This window comes from Oreochromis niloticus, linkage group LG16 (assembly GCF_001858045.2).
Source record: "Oreochromis niloticus isolate F11D_XX linkage group LG16, O_niloticus_UMD_NMBU, whole genome shotgun sequence".
NCBI classification, from domain to species: domain Eukaryota; kingdom Metazoa; phylum Chordata; class Actinopteri; order Cichliformes; family Cichlidae; genus Oreochromis; species Oreochromis niloticus.
In genome coordinates this window covers 2495311-2512103 of record NC_031987.2, presented here as the reverse complement: position 1 = coordinate 2512103, position 16793 = coordinate 2495311, and the positions used below count along the sequence as shown (strand labels likewise).

General features: G+C 41.2%; 1 long non-coding RNA gene across 1 annotated transcript; it reads left to right on the top strand.

Annotated features, from left to right (window-relative positions):
- Positions 1-14142: 14142 nt before the first annotated feature.
- On the top strand, positions 14143-14821 carry LOC112844240 (uncharacterized). The gene is made up of 3 exons (XR_003216987.1): positions 14143-14429; positions 14551-14614; positions 14689-14821. It is a non-coding gene; the product is annotated as an uncharacterized LOC112844240 (long non-coding RNA).
- The last annotated feature ends 1972 nt before the right edge of the window (positions 14822-16793 follow it).

The following is a 16793-nucleotide window of genomic DNA, read 5'->3' as shown; positions in this document are numbered from 1 at the left end:
TCCTGACACCTTTCTATCAGAACCAGCATGAACTTCTTCAGCAGTTTGAGCTACTGTAGCTCATCTGCGGGGTCAGACCACACGGGTCGGCCTTCAGTCTCATCACGTGCATCAGTGATCTTGGCCACCCATGACCCTGTCGCTGGTTCTTTAAAGACCCCATTCCTAGAGGTGCCCTTCTTCTGATTGGCTGCCCCTCATCTGGCTTCGACAAACAGTGCTCATTCCCTTGCATGTACTGAATTAATTTATTATATGCCTTTGAACTTGTTAAAAAAACAAAGTGACTGACTCCTTTTATATTTAGCCGTACTTTTTCCCCCCTCATATGTTCAGCACTATAGTTTTGCCTATAATGAAAGGCCACCCGGTAGAGTTAATGTTGAGTTGCTTGTACTCAGATGAGTACAGTGGATCCTTTATGTGTGATTGATGTGAGTTACTTTGATTGGACAATATGCGTTTCAAAAACTTGTGCCAGGGCTCTGCTGACTCTTGCAGCCCAGCACAGCGCACAGCAGTGGAAAAGGAACAAACCTTTGGGCGTCAACCCGGGTGACATATTTCCATCACTGCCAGCTGGAGCCGGAGCCAATAAATACCAGACCACTGTAAGGTCATTTGACCCAGAAAGAAAGGCCGATTGCACCGTTTTCCACTGAAGATAAAAGCCAGATGTAAGTGGGTGTTACTAGGTGTTTTTTGCCCTTTGTAAAAATGTTCCAATCCAAACCCTATCTGAAAGATAATCTGACATCAAAAAGATGAAACATCAAGTGCTTTATTATGTGATATTCCTCAGTGTTGTTTTTGCACATTGTTGTTTGGCCTCAAGTGGCCAAAAACAATACAGATTACACATCAGATTATTACAACCGGCTGGATAACACAGACAGTTTCAGCTGCAAAGCACCCGAAAGTTTTTGTATTGAAGGTCTTTTGCTTTACATTTGCATTTGCAGAGTACAGTAGGGAAGGGATGGATTTTGATTTGATGCATTTGTGAACAACAAGGCTATCATCTGCCCTAACAGCACCGCATGAATATTGTATTTGGCTGCGCTGTAGGTGTTATCAGAACTTATTCATGTAATTCCACCTACCACCATTTCTGTTTGAGCACATAACCCACATAAAGTCTCGTTGGTCCTAAAATGCATATGGAAATAGGACACGTTGAATAATGGGCTGACAAAAGAATGAAGTTATTTGTAAACCGCACTTTTTGCATGATAAAGAATGCGTCTCGAAGGATGCTATATCAAGATCGGTGTCTTCAATAATGCCGTCTTTTTAATGTTGAACATTTTTCTCTGCTTGGATTACTCTGCCTGCGCGCTCCTTATTGCATCCTAAATCTCCAGATCTTATCAATAAATTATCTTAACTGAATAAATGTCCCGACTTGGTACTCAGCGTGGTAATGAAAGATTTTTCTTACATCCTGCGGTCTGGTGCCGTGTGCGTGTTTTTGTGTGTTGTGGGGCACATGCAGACAGATCGATACTAGGACCTGTCAGCGGGGTGATTTTGATCAGCTGCACTCTGTCCTCACCCCTAAACCCCCGGCTCCCACACACACACATATCCTCACAAATGGTCAAATCCCATATCTCGCTGCACAGCGGAAAAAATAGCGTGCTGTCAATAGACCCTTCCGCTACATGCTCTGACACGCAACCTCACACACATATGCACTGAAGTAACAGCAGCCCCATCGATCATTCGTTGTTCCAGCAGAGATCTTCACTGTGACATGCACCACCCTTCCCTTTATCAGACACTAAAAACAATTCCACTGGATGGATGGATTAACTGACTGATTAACTGATGGGTGGAAGTGTTAGGAAACCAAATATACTGTGGAATTCTGTGCATAATTTATGCCAGAGTAACCACTTAGCTGTCATAACGGGAAATAAAAAGTAGGATTATCCTTTTTTTTGATCATTTAGAAAGAAAATATGTGTTTGTATGTAAGTTAGATTTAAAAATAAAAAGAAGGTGCAGAAGAGCTAATATGTGCCCTCTTCTCTGTGGCTTTAGGGAAGCAGACTGCTCTTTGGCTATGTGTGACCATCTGCTGTGCTGTTTGCTCTGTGATAAAAACCCTGACATCGGTGCTTTATGCACAGATTTGATGAGCTGTATCCAAATAAAGTCTCAATCTAGACAGGCGCTGGAAGATTTAGAAGATTTGGTGCAAAATTTGCACCAAATCCCTTCTATTTTTTGCAAATGAGATTTCAGCACAAGCAGTTTACAAAGCAGATATGGATACACAAGAAACACAAAAAAGCTCAAAGAGAATTAGAAGTAACTCAAGTTTTTATTTATGCTTTGACAGATTTGAGGAAGATAAAACTTGTAATCTGATGTATTTAATCAACAGCTCCTTTTGGTTTTGTGTTGTTCCCACTTTTATCTTTATAGAGTTTTAGTAATGGTCTTTGAAGATGCTTGTAATAATCTTTGGACTAGTTTAATTATGTCAGTCACAAAAATTTAGCAGCCAGTGGACGTCAGCACGGAGCCTTGTGATCAGCATGTTTTACTCACTGTGTTTTACTGGCCGGTGTTTCAGAAATGACTGAATTACAGATACCCACGATCACTACGCCCTGTGGACATTAGTAATTGTGTTGTATTCTATCTACATTTTGAACATGTTAAAATAGTATTACAACAGCAACAGAGAAAAAAAGCAACAAACAAACAAAGCAAAACAAAACAAGAGGAAAACAAAACAATAATACTTATAAATAACTTACATGTTCAAAAAGGAGTAGGAAGAAGCATGAGCCTATTTTATTTTTTCTTTTATATTATTTAGTAACTAATAGTCAACAACTTTTCTTCCTGTTTATGTCGGTATCCATCATTATTCTTCCTTCTTCCTTACAATTTGTTACATGTATTTGCTTTTATAACCCCAGTAACATATCAAAAGATATTCAAATTTACATATATATACATATATACACACACACTTTTATAAACATACTTGTGCACCTGCACACAGACGTGTACAGTAGTGAGCAAAGGTTTTAGGGAGGTGTGAAAAAATGCTGCAAACAAAGAATCCTTTCAGAAATATAAATGATTGTTTATGGGCCCCAAATGTATTCTGCAGCAGGACTACGAGCCCAAACACACAGCCAAAGGCATTAAAAAGCGTAAAGAACAAGAAGTCCTGGTAGTCATGGTACGTTCCCCACAGAGCCCTGATCTCAACATCATCGAGTGTGTCTGGGATTACAGGAAGAGACAGAAGGATGTGAGGAAGCCTACATCCAAGATGTTTGGAACAACCTACCAGCCGAGTTCCTTCAACCACTGTGTGAAAGTGGACCTAGAAGAAGGCAAAGGGTGATAACTCCAAATACTGATGTGATTTATTTTTCTACATTTTGTTGACTGATGAAAATAAATGATTAACACATTCTTTGTTTACAGCATTTTTTCTCACCTAGCTAAAACTTTTGCACAGTACTGTATATAATCTATGATACTTGGATCCCTGCATGTGAAAGATAATATATTATGTATAAAAGACAGAGAATGTTGCAGCATGCCAAGATTAAACTAAAGCAACTTGAAACATAGAGCAAAAAACACTGACTTTTACCTGAGTGCACATTTTTTCTCTTTTCTATAGAAACACTATAAATCATGTGTTTGTGTTGAATTTGTCGTACTTGATTTATAAATGTATAGAAGAATCTTAAAAGGTGGAAAAGATTCATTCTTTTTGCTGTTCGCTGAAAAAAGTGACAGAACTGAAAATAAATCCATGAATAAACCAAAATGAGAGAAATTCTGAATTTCACACCTATCAGTTTGCTGTGGTTAGCAGGTGCTAATTAGACAAGAAAGAAATAAAATATGACCAAGCACCTGTGAAGAAGCATGTGTTTACATGAACTGAACCCGAACACACCTTGAGTTTTTTCTCTTTCACGCCAACGCACACACACACACACCTCTGGGTAATAGCTCAATTAACACGCTGTCACGTCAGGAAACGCGAGCCAACTAAATCCACCTGTCTCCAAGGAGGATAACGAAGTGAGAGGAAGTAATTGATACTATATTCATGGAAAGCTACTTTAAAAACTAATTATGTGTGTATAACAAGCAGAGAATTATTCCGACAGCTCCTGAAAGCTATTAGCTGTGGGGATGGGAACGTGTGTGTGTGACAGTGTGACAAAGACACTCTCTCCATTCGCCACTGATGCCACAGAAAAATGCTAAAATACATCGAAGCTGACTTTAACTTCACTAAGAAAAAGGAATACTTACTTCTGTGTAATTTATCCCAAAAATGTCCTTGCACGTTGCGTGTGTTGATCAGTCACGTCAAAACAGATACAGACTTACAACTGTGGAAGAAAGAAAAACCCAAGAAGCAACCAAACCTGTTTTTGTGGTCAACAGCAGATAAGCTGCGTTGAGAGAAAACTGTTTAATGCAAAGAAACACGGGATATGCTCTATATCCCAAAGCTTCCTGCAACATGTGGCCTGTCCTGTGAGGTGGGCTGGTTATTTATTTTTATTTTTGTTTGTCACTCCTGATCAGACCAGATCGAAACAATGCCGGTGCCTTTATACTTCCATGCTCCGGTTCTCATTTCCAATTCTGCACCTTTTAGATGTAAAGCTTTAAAATAGGTAAAAATCTGTTGGTGTGTCATAAACAGTTGGGAATCATACAGCAAACATAACTCAGATAAGAATAAATAGTTCATACCAAACCTGATTTCAGTTTGGCTGCTATCCACTTCAAGGTTGTCTCCTCGTGCACCCTGTACCGCTCCCGTGCTCGTGCTTTGCTGTTCCCGGTGGTTACAGGGTTGTGCACTCCAAATTCATCACCTAGGATTAAGTGTCAATGCCAAGCTCTGCTCTAACGTTATGAAGCATCTGATGGAGAACATCTGATGAAAACAACCTGTCACTGTAACTCTGCTCCCTGTTCAGAGCACGTTGCAAATTCAGACATTTTTGTTGCCACGCCAACACAATCATCGTTTAATCGTTTCTGTCATGGTGAATTCAAGTCAAGTTTGAAGGGCTGTCATTCTGACGCAGTGGAGGAGATCAATGAAGAACAAAGGGCAGGAGTGTTGAGGAGCACGAGGTGAGGAATCACTTTTTGTTTCTTTCTTTATCTTTTTATGAACACAAACAACAAGCCCAGATTCAGGAGACAGACATCTCCTACTTTTATCTCTACTTTTAGGATTAGGCTTCAAACTTTCCTTTTTACTAAAGCATATTAGGGCTGGATCAGGTGACCCTGAATCCTCCCTTAGTTATGCTGCAATAGGTGTAGGCTGCTGGGGGATTCCCATAATGCACTGGGTGTTTCTTCTTCACTCACTATGGGGGTGTCCAAAATCATGGGCTGCATCCTCCTGAGGCCGCATTTGTAGACCAATTACGTCACAGCAACGCAACGAAAGCTGTCCAAATTCGTGTAAGGGGTGTCCAAATTCATATGCTGCATCCTCCTGAGGACCCGTCCTTCGCCGTCTACGTGGGCCGGGTCCTCAGGTCTATGAATTTGGACAGCCTTGGTCGTGTCGCTGTGACGTAATCAGCCTACAAATGCAGCCTCAGGAGAATGCAGCCCATGAATTTGGACACCCCCGTAGACTCCTCCGAATGCAGCTGACAAATGTGTCCTCCTTTTCCCCGAATTTGAAGGATGTTGAAAATTCCAGTTTTCAACAATGGCGGCCACTACTAAGTTTAAATATTACTCTTATTACTCTGGGTCACAAAATAAACTTTTAACATATTTTCAGGCGAGAATGCAGCTGTGTAAACTTCAAATATCTGCTTGGTTTATCAAGATATCACATATTTGCAAAAGTGCTCCGATGTTTTCGGAGATGTCTGTTACCCACCAGCTCGATAGCTAGCCTGGAGCTCGGGGGTCACTAGAGCTGGCGAGAACGGCAAACTCCCGGCACATCATTTTCAGATCACCGCGGTCTTTCGCTACTCAGGTTAAACGTGATATATAAGTCACTTAGACAACCTAAAAATGATATTGTTTGGCTTTTTTCAGTGTTTTATTTGTTCGTGAGTAAATCGGTTTGGCTGAGATTAAAGTTATTAGGTTAGATTAGATAAAATAAAATTTTATTAATCCCCCGGGTGGGTTCCTCCTTGGTTTTCACACAGCTTAATAAACGTCAAACAGAAAACTGATTAAACAGAAGTGTGAGATGGTCGAGAATTTACGCCAGTGTCCTGTTATATTTTAGATAGCAAGGAGCAGGCGGCCGAGTTTATTAAACTCCACCGAGACAGCGGTGACGCTAATCTGAAGGCTAGACCGTCCAATTCCACAGCCGTTTACTTCTGGCCTACCCGACCTTCTGAGGACCCGGCCCATGTGTTAACAGACCTCTCTGAACTAAATCATACTTGTTATTAATCTCTGTCTCTCTTCCACAGCATGTCTATCCTGTCTTCCTTCTCTCACCCCAACCGGTTGCAGCAGATGGCTCCGCCCCTTCCTGAGGCTGGTCTGCCAGAGAGTTCTTCCTGTCAAAAGGGAGTTTTTCCTTCCCACTGTCGCCAAAGTGCTTGCTCATACCCATATGGAAAAGAAATAGAAAAAACTTATAAAAGACTTGCATCAGATGTGACCTACTTCATATAGTGAATCATATAAGGCTTATATGATTTACTCATGAAAGTGGCCACTTTCTCATTACTTTCATATATTGTTTTAGTAAGTATCCAAAACATACAAGTTTCATTTATATAATTTTTCAAGGGATCTTATATCTGTTTTCACTCTTGTATGCTTTTCATACAAGTTTCACACAAGACAGATACAAACTTTATAAGATTTATATATATATATCTTTTCCATATGGGTAGGGGATCATATGATTGTTGGGGTTTTCTGTAGGTCTATAGGAATGGAAGCCAGTCACCATACTGGATGGTCAGCCTGTTCCTTCCCCATCTCAGCACACTCCTGTTTCCAGACACACACACCTGTCATGTGCAAAGGAGAAAAACATGCATATCTGCAACAAGTAAATATCATTGCAGTCGCAGCAGTGGAATCAATTCTCTGTTGGTTTTGGTATTTTCATGGGATTTGTTGACAATGAGAAAAACTTAATATCACCAGCCCGGTGCTCCAAATCAATGCACTTCTCAGTGCAATCAGAATTTGAGGTGAGCCAATGAATAGGGCAATGGGATAGGAAGCAGTAACTCTGAATTGGATTCAGAGGAATTGCAGACCAAAAGACCAGCGGGTTCATGCCCTCTATCTCCTTTCTCACTCTTTTACAAAAAATATGACATTTTCAATGCATGAAGCAATTTAATCTCTCCCTCCTCTATGAAAACGCCTGTAAATGAGCGTCTGTGAAATTAAGGTGATCGCCCAGAGATTGGTCAGTCTGTCGATCTCTCTCCCTCGTTCTTTCTTTGGCTCTGTCCTGTCTCCATCTATAACAAAATATAAGATATTATCAATGCATGAAGCAATTTAATCTCTTTTCCTTTGCGCTCTCTCATATGAAAACGTCTCTAAATGAGTGTCTGTGAAATTAAGTGGGAGAATGGTCTGTTTTCTCTCAGGTCAGTCCCTCTCTCTCTTCCTACTTCTCCTTCTCTCTCTGCTTCTGTGATCAATCCATTTGTCAGAGGTCAGACTCGTTCCCATCTGGGAGCAGCATTTTGCCTGCCAAACATTCCCTATTACCGTATGTAAATTCATTAATTGCAAACCCATAACCACATCATCCTTATTCTTTGACCTCTTATATCGAGCCCCCGCCCTTCCATTCCGATCCGCACACACACCCAGACATGTGCACCGTCAGACCCTCGGCCTCATGCAAATAAGAAACAAATAAATAATTTAATATGCAAAAGTCTGGGTCAAATCCTCAGAGAGGAAAGAAAGCAAGAAAGAAAGAGAAATATTATGAAGGGTAAGAGAAAGATGGGGGCTTCACAGGGGCTTAAACAACAAGGCAATGAAAAAGAGAGATTATAGCAAACTGACTGACTGCCTGAATGAAATCAAGGTTTTTCAGAAAAGAGAATAAGATGCAGGGAAAAACATCCTTTTGTTATGTTAAACACACAATCTCAGTGGAAATGTCTTGGCCTGCTTTATTCATCTTAACACTGTCACTGCAAATAATAGCAGAGATTGACACAGACTCTTGCTTTGAATTAATCCCCAAGCAGTTCAAAGAATTTTACACAGAATGCAATGTGTTGATGCCCTTAAGCCGGAGAATAATATGTTTACCGGTGTGCACTTGTAGATATCCACCTACTGTAAGTGCGTAAACTCTTAAGCTGTCTTAGAAATGGCAGCAATTGCAAAGAAGCATTCATTGTATGCTTCCTGTATGCAAATGGTCTGCTCCTTTTCAAGTGTATACAATATGTGCATTCCTGAAGATCAAGACAATAAAAAAGGCAAGTCACCGATTCTGTTCGAGCCCTCCTCGTGTCCCAGAAATTCAGTTTCTGTACAACTGCAAAACCAAATATGTGTGTGCAAAAAAGAAACATTTGTTGATAATTATAAAGTATTTTATGAGCTACAAATATGCTGATATGATACGTCACTGTAATGCTCTTTCTCTCCCAGCACATGGTTAATGATTTAATTGGCCCATTTTCTTTCCCAGGGCATCAAACACCGCTGCTTGTGTCTCACACTATGTTAACAAGGTGACCTTTGGCGTCTGTGCCGTGGTGGGTCTGGTTTACGGCAATACAGAGACAGTTCTCAGTCCCAGCTCGTCCCGTATGGTTTCTCGTCACTCTTCCGTGTGCAGGTTTAATATTGTTAATCTGTACGTTTTGAATAAAAGCGAGAGAAAGCTGAATTAGGGTGCAAATGAAAACACGGTGCAGCACTGTGCAGGGTGGGAAAAGGTGCCTGTTTGCAAACAAACTCGTGACTTTGTCACCAGCCTCTCAACCACCAAATCTGCATCTTTAAACTGGCCCATCATCTCTCTCTCTGTATTATATTGGCATGGCTGGTGTGTCAGTTCATCAAACAATGGCATTGATATCTGTCAAAGTTTGTTCTGAGAGTAGAATAGCAATTTAATTTTTCTATTCAATTCAATTTGATCTAAAATCACAACAACAGTCGCCTCAGGGCGCTTTGTATTGTAAGGTCGACCCTACAATAACACATACAGAGAAAAACCCAACAATCATATGACCCCCTATGAGCAAGGACTATGGCGACAGTGGGAAGGAAAAAAACCCTTTTAACAGGAAGAAACCTCCGGCAGAACCAGGCTCAGGGAGGGGCGGGGCCATCTGCTGCGACCGGTTGGGGTGGGAACATGGATTTAATGCTGAAACATGTAGATGAAGTGTTTGGTTCCCACTTCCAAATCTGAAACAAAGCAAAGCAGGCACTGATCTGCTGACCTGCACTGCTGGATGAAGTTAATTTATTTATTATTTATTGGCTTGGTCTCTTTTGTAAGCACAGACAAACAGAATGCAGTTTGCTAGTTAACTTGGGTTTTACTGGTAATGATGAGCTAGTGAGAAAGAACCAGCTACACCTACAAAGTATATTCCTGTCTCTCTCTTGGCAAATGAATCGGACTCTAACAGCTTCATATGTGTTTGAGTTTGCTCTGCCGAAGCATGTGTGCAGATTTTCAATCTACTGTATATTTTGCCTTAACCAGAAGTAAAAACTACTAAACTTCACAACAGCCAACAGATTTTGGTTGTTTTCAACACCTCTTTGTTTTTTATTTAACGTGGATCATCTTAATCTTTACAGTATATTTACAGAAAGAGAGGAAACAGTCAGACAAAAGGAAGTCGTTCATGCCCCTAAAAGAACAGGGATGGGACAGACAGCTGGTTACTTAACATCTTAGTTAATTAGAGTCAGATCAGTCACTGATCTGACTCTAATTAACTAAGATCTCTGCTTTTAAAGTAAATTCAGATCACTCATTTCAACTCTCCTCAAAGAAGGACACTGTTTTTTATAACAGGCCAGAGAAGATTTTGTGTCTGTAAATTTGCTTGTTTGTCTGTCTGTGTGGAAGCAGGGACGAGAACAACAAACAGGAATCAAAATGAAAGCTTTTTTTTCTTTCTTGATTTTGGAATTGATGAAGCAGAAGTCCTCTGATGGACTGATGACCTGCTCAGGGGGTACCCCACGTCCCACTCAGTGATGGCTGGGATAAGCACCACCATCCATCCAGGATGAATGGTTAGGAAAAAGGGTGGAGGGATGGATACAATATTAAACGTGGTTTCTTTTCTATGCAACTAGTGTTGGCAGTGACAAGATGCCTTTTTTATTACAGTTATTTTCGATTTTCACATTGTGGAGATGTTGTTCGGCTTTAATGACAGTCTATTAAATGCTTTTTATTTATCTCAAACAAATGTTTTGAAAACAAAAAACCAAACAGGGACAAAGAAAGATATGAGGCTAGTTTGTGTGCATACAGTGGGTTTTTTTTAATTCTCCCACCATGTGAGGGTCTGACCTGCCACAAAGAGGAAAGAGGCAGATGGAGATAGCATTTGAAGTGGGAAGGGAAAAAAGTACATACAAAAAATAATAAGGGAGACATCACAGCAGTCATAAATTGAATTTTTAACAGGTCATGGTTTGAACAGGTCACAGGGCTGAAAGAGGGAGTGAGAAGAGAAATTGTGAGAAAGAAGTTGAAACGTGTGCGAGAATGCCTCATTTGGCATTCATGTGTAATTGTTGCCTGAACAACACACACACACACACACACACACACAAACCAGCGCGCACACACGCACACACACTGACCTTTAAAAGCTTTCCATGTTTTTGATAACTTGTTCTTTCCCTCTCCTTTCCTTTCATTATAGCTGAGGGTTTTTTCTTCAAACAGCACCTGAAAGTACAGTAATGAAAAAAAAGCATGCAAGAAAGAAAGAAGTGGTCTCCACACTGATTGAGCACCGAGCAGAAGTACAGAAAGTTATGATATTTACTGTGGAAAATGTTCTATTTATCTTTGGTAATTCTGCGCCCGTACCTGTGTTCTGGTCCGGCCTTGTGGTCTATGCTATGCTTCACTGACAGGCGGTGCATTTTAAAGATGCCAGCATGAATGTTAATGCTGCTTTGGATCAATAGCGTTTCTGGGAATCTGACCCTTTAACCTTCAAGAAGGACTAGAGCTACTGTGTTTTTTGTAAAGCTAATCAAATTGGCATTTTCCCCTCAACTTTTACCGCACACTGGTCCATAACCCGTAGATCTGCACATGTTTAGTTCAAGTTTGATGGGTTTCAAAGCTGAACAGTTGTGCTCTGCCTTACTCTCAGTCACATTTACGTTGTTATAGCGGTAGATTCAGCAGTATATACGGTGTGTATGTCCCATCAGAGCTCTCTTTTGGATCTGTATGATTTCATAGAGAGGGAAGAGCTCTGGCTTTGAGCACAACAGCACCACCTACCTGCTGTTCAAAGCATGGGTTTGCAAGCTGCAGCTGATCAGAAGTAAAGGAAGGCTGGTCTCAGAGAGACGGGGGCTAAGAGAGCTCATTTGAAGTGAAGAGTTGCACCGAGGTCAAGTTAGAGATTATTTTGAAGTGCAAAAATTCTTCAGAAAAGGTCAAGGACAAAATTATGGACCTTTAGATGACCACAATAACTCTACAAAAGGTTTCAAAAAAGATGTCTAATTGTCTTTTTGATAATCAGGACAAATTAGATGAATTTTTATCCAGGGGTACAAGAAATATATAGCATGAGAGTAGGGAGCATGTGGAAGAGAAGCTGGAGAGGTGGAGGTATGCTCTGGAGAGAAGAGGATGAAAGTTGGGAGAAGAAAGACAGAATACATGTGAGTGAATGAGAGGGAGACAGATGGGAAGGTGAACGTGCCAGGAGTTGAGGTAGTGGAGGTAGCTGAGCTTAAATACCATCCAAACCAACAGAAAGTGCACAAGAGGAGTGAAGAAGAGAGTGCAGGCAGGGTGGAGTGGGTGGAGATGAGTGTCAGGGGTGATTTGTGGCTGAAAGATATCAGCAAGAGTTAAAAGGAAGGTTCATAAGATGATAGTGAGACCTGCTGTGATGTGTGGTTTGGAGACGGTGGCGCTGACAAGAAGGTCGAGGCGAGATGGCGAGGCTGAGATGGTTTGGAGGTGTGCAGAGGAGGGAGAGTGGATATACGGGACAAAGGACGATGAAGATGGAGCTGCCAAGCAGGAGAAAAGGAGGAAGATCTCAGATGAGTTCATGGATGAAGGAGGACATGCAGAGGGTTGGCGTGACAGAGGAGGATGCTGGGATAGGAGGAGATGGAGGAGATAATCAGCTGTGGTGGCCTCTAAAGGGAGCAGCAGCTGCTGCTGGTAGCTTCATGCTTTCCCCTGCAGACTTGACAGCTGTCGGTATCTTGTCATCTGACTCAGTAAGAACCCAGAAAAGCAAAGTTTCCTAAATTTCTAAACTAACTTTTAACCAATTACTTTAAGCTTGTGTTCAGAAAAACTCAAATCCTATGTAAGTATTCTGTGTTTTGAAGCAGGAAACCCGAGGTTTAACGCCTAGTTTCACTCTTAGCTTGGTGTGTTTTAGGTTATGCACATGTATACATAAGCATGATCACATGACGGATGCATGTTTGTTACTACAGAGAAAAAAAGGAGCTTTTTGCTTTGAAATCTCCGTCACTCCCGCCCCGCTGCTCCCTCACCTTATAGCTTTTTACCTTTTATCTTCATGCTAAACTCTGTCTGCCCAGTTAATCTGAGTTCATTACTTTTTAAATATCATCCTTTCTGAGGTGGATTTCCTCTCTCTGTGTCATGCTTATATATAACAATCGGTTCATCCCTGCTAAAATAAATCTTTACTCTCGGTGCAAAGTGGGATATTAGAAAATAAATAAATAAGAGAAGCAGAGATAAGATAGAAACAGCATGTTCGTTAGCTTCCTTGAAAAGAAAACTGATAGCTCGCCTAACACCTGATGGAGACCCGAGCTTTGAAGAAGAAAAAACGACTGTTATTCTTCTATCAGATCTCTGTCTTTGAAGAGGTTTTGTTCCCATTTGTCTTTGGAGAGACCAGGCCTCACTATGACCTTTAAACGGTTTTCATCTTCTTTTTCACCTCCTACTTCTTTTTTTCACCCGATCAGTATCTGTCGCACTCATCCATCCCTCTCTTCCTCCTCGTCGTATCCTGTCACTTTGAGCGTGTCTTCTTTTAATAATAGGACCTCGTCCTTTGTTGCTTTCTTATCCCTCAAGTTTTAAATGTCTGCAATAAATTCTCCCAGTGAAAGCTACACCCTGCACTGCTGTGTGCACACACTCAGCAAAGCACTGTATGATGATTCAGTGCTGTTTTCACCCCATAAAGCCATGACAGTATTCCCTTCATGTATGCTTGCAAAATAAAGAATAAGAAATATATTTGCATCTTTAGCAGTACAATGGATTGTAACTGAGGTGGTACCACCTAAGGTATGGGCTACTTATCAACTTCTATTTTTCATTCACAGGGTTGGAAATTGAGAACAAAGGCAGGTGCTGAGGGGTAACTGTGTTAACACTGTGGTGTTTTTCCACATTAATGCTTTACATGCAACATATTGGGAGCAATAACACATTAAAATATAAGAGATAATTATTTGCATTGGGATAAGTCTCCTGTTAAAGATGCTTAAAAATCTGAAGAAATGGTGCAAATATGCAGCTTTTACTGCTTTGCAGTTTATATGTACCTTTTTGGGTTTTGGAAAAATACACAGTTCCCTTAAGATCCAGTATTTAGCCTTGGGGGGCGCATTTATGTCGACTGTGCCTGTCGGGGCAGAAATACGTGTGCAGAGAGGCTATAATGTACATGTGGATGCTTTACTGCGTACAAAAATTGAGAAGTGCAATGTCGTAAGTATGTCAAGCAGTATTGGAAGTGCTGATCGTGTTCTCCTGCCATTCATATTTAAAAAGGATCGGCTGCAACTGTTGCTGTGTGACCATTAGAGAACAAAGGGACTCCTACCATGTCAGCTCAGTTTATGGTTTGTTACCATGGCGATGCAATGACATCTACTGTACATGTGGCTGAGGTGCTAACAGGGAACAGACCCGCACAAAGTCAGTGTCTGTGTGTGTGTGCAGTAAAACACGAAGGGCAGCAATGTTAGCATAATGGAAAGGATGACATTTATCCCACAAATTGCCTTGACGTCAGCAAAATAAAATCCAGTCTTGGCAAGATGGCTGTCTGGTGAAAGAGAAAAGGATCCTGGGGAAGGAGAGGAAGCACGCACAGTGCTGCAAAGGGAAGAGCAAGTCATTAGGAAAACAACTGAAACCAACATAATGTAATATAATTTGATTCTGGGCAAAGCTGAGGGCAGAGGTGATCGCAGACTATAACACAATAAATAAAGAAGAAATATTTTTGTTTTAGTCTTGTTGGCTTTGTTTTGTATCCACCCGCCTGTAAAGGGAGAGCTGCAAACATATGCTGTGTGTTATAGATGCAGACAGCAGTCCCTGTGAGGCCCGGCTCAGTGACACCCACGCCTGGCTGCATCTGTCCAGGTATGACCCAAGATTTACGCCTTTGTTTGAACCACCAGTGCTTTTCTAAAAGATTATGATGTGCGTGCTCTCAGCTTGTTTCCAACTCAAGAAAAACAGAAGAGCCACAGGAAGACACGCACCTGCGACGACCACGAAGAAGATGTGATGTCACCGTAGCTGCTGTAATGTCGACTGCTGAGTCCCGCTTTGAAGACTGAAGATGGCTGTTTCCCCCGTCGACATCTTGGTTGCACAAAAACTAGATGAGGCAAGAAAGGTGGGTCTTAATGTGAAACCAGACCCCTATGCTACATCCACAGGCTATGGTAACAAGTCCAAAAGCATGGTATCTGAGTCAGCACTAAAGCAGGACACGCTGTGGATTGAATTAAATGAGTCAAATCAGAAAACATGCAGACAACGGCAGGGCTAACATGCTAACATCTTAGCTTAGCATGTAAACCTCATATAGTTAAGGCTAAGGGAAATGCCATAAATCTAAAAATGAATTTAAAAATTATGATTTTCACCCTTTTTTAAGGTGAACATGATAATTTTTTAAATTGATGGCAATCAATTTAAGCCTGTAGTTCAGCCTGGATTGAAGTGGTTGCTAATTTGGCTAAAACTGTGCAAAACTAATCAAATTTATCAGAGTATTGTGCTGATTATCATTTATTTATTCTGATTAAGTTGAGTTGTGATCCCTACTGATTTTTGTGTGCAAATGTCAAAAGACAAAAACAAACAAACCAAAAAAAGGAGGCATGGCATCCTGTTGGTGCACCAGAAAAAATGTTTTTATGCTGATGAGAGGAGACAAAATCACAGATCTGGCTCTGTCTGCCTGTGGTTGTGTTCAGAGGTCAGTGTGAACCTTAATAGTGACTCTTTCTTCATCACAGTAATCTTCTACAGTGTGCTCGCACTCTGAGGTTTATTTGAGGGTATTTTTATTTCCACGCTGGACCAAACATGAAATAGGAATGCATTTAAAAAGGCACCACTATGTGAACTGGGGCAATTTAGCTTGAAATCAGAAGCTATTGTTCATTTTCACATACTCTTTGCGGTGGAGGCATGACAGACTCTGCAGCAGTAACAGGTGCAATTAGCTGCATTATGCAGGAGTTAGATGGATTCGAAAAGAACCTGATTTGCCACCAAGCTCTAATTGGTGCAAAGACACAACTAATGATCGTTAAGTGGGGAATGATAGCCCCGAGCTAACTTTTCTCACTCCATAAGGATATAATACATAATTCATAGCTAACAGCTGAGCAAATGAGGACAAAGAGAGAGAAAGAGAGAACAAGGAGAAGAGATGAAAAAGACAGCGGAAGAGGGCCAAGGAGAATGCAAAATGTACACAGACAAACTAAGTGTGTGTGTGTGTGTGTGTGAGTGTGTGTGTGTGTGTGTGTGTGTTGGATGTGATGGATGTGGGTGTCATGTGCATTCATGTGTGGATGTGCATATATATGTGAATTTGGATGCTAAACTTTGCCTGTGCACCAACAGGCACAGTGTTTACGTGCGTGCATATACGTATACGTGTGTGTGTGTGTGTGTGTGTGTGTGTGTGTTTATGCTGTTTGGCATGCTGCTCGGTGTGTGAAACTGTGATTGAGGTGACAGTGAGCCTGTGAGAATAGTTAGCATCCACCAGACACACACAGACTTGCTCACATAAGCACACTCATGAACACACAAGAACAGCAGCTGTTGCTAATTAAAGATTCATGCTCAAATTCCTGTGAAAACTCAATGTGGCAATGAACACTGGGGACAGGAAGAGGAGGAGAGGAGGGAGAGAGAGAAAGCTAAAGAATGACAGACAAACTGGAAGAGAGAGAGAGGAAGAAGAGGATGATGATGGAGACAGCCAGGGATGCTGCGTTCAACATGGTGTTTAGCCTGCATGAGAATATTGCTTTAAAACTATATTTCATACTTTTCATCTCATTACGACCGTGCAAAACCACGTCACATGAAATGGTGATATCTGTGATGATGCTCCGAGAGCGCACCATGACTGTTAGCATATGTATGCTCTAATAGTTGCCAGGGATACATCAGTCATGCTAATGCCTTTTTAGGAACCCTTGTCATCACAGTTTAATGCAGGAGGTACCACCTTCAGTGTTCTTTTCTTACATGCTGGGTAGTGCTCCAGGAGAGCACTCTATAGCTCTAT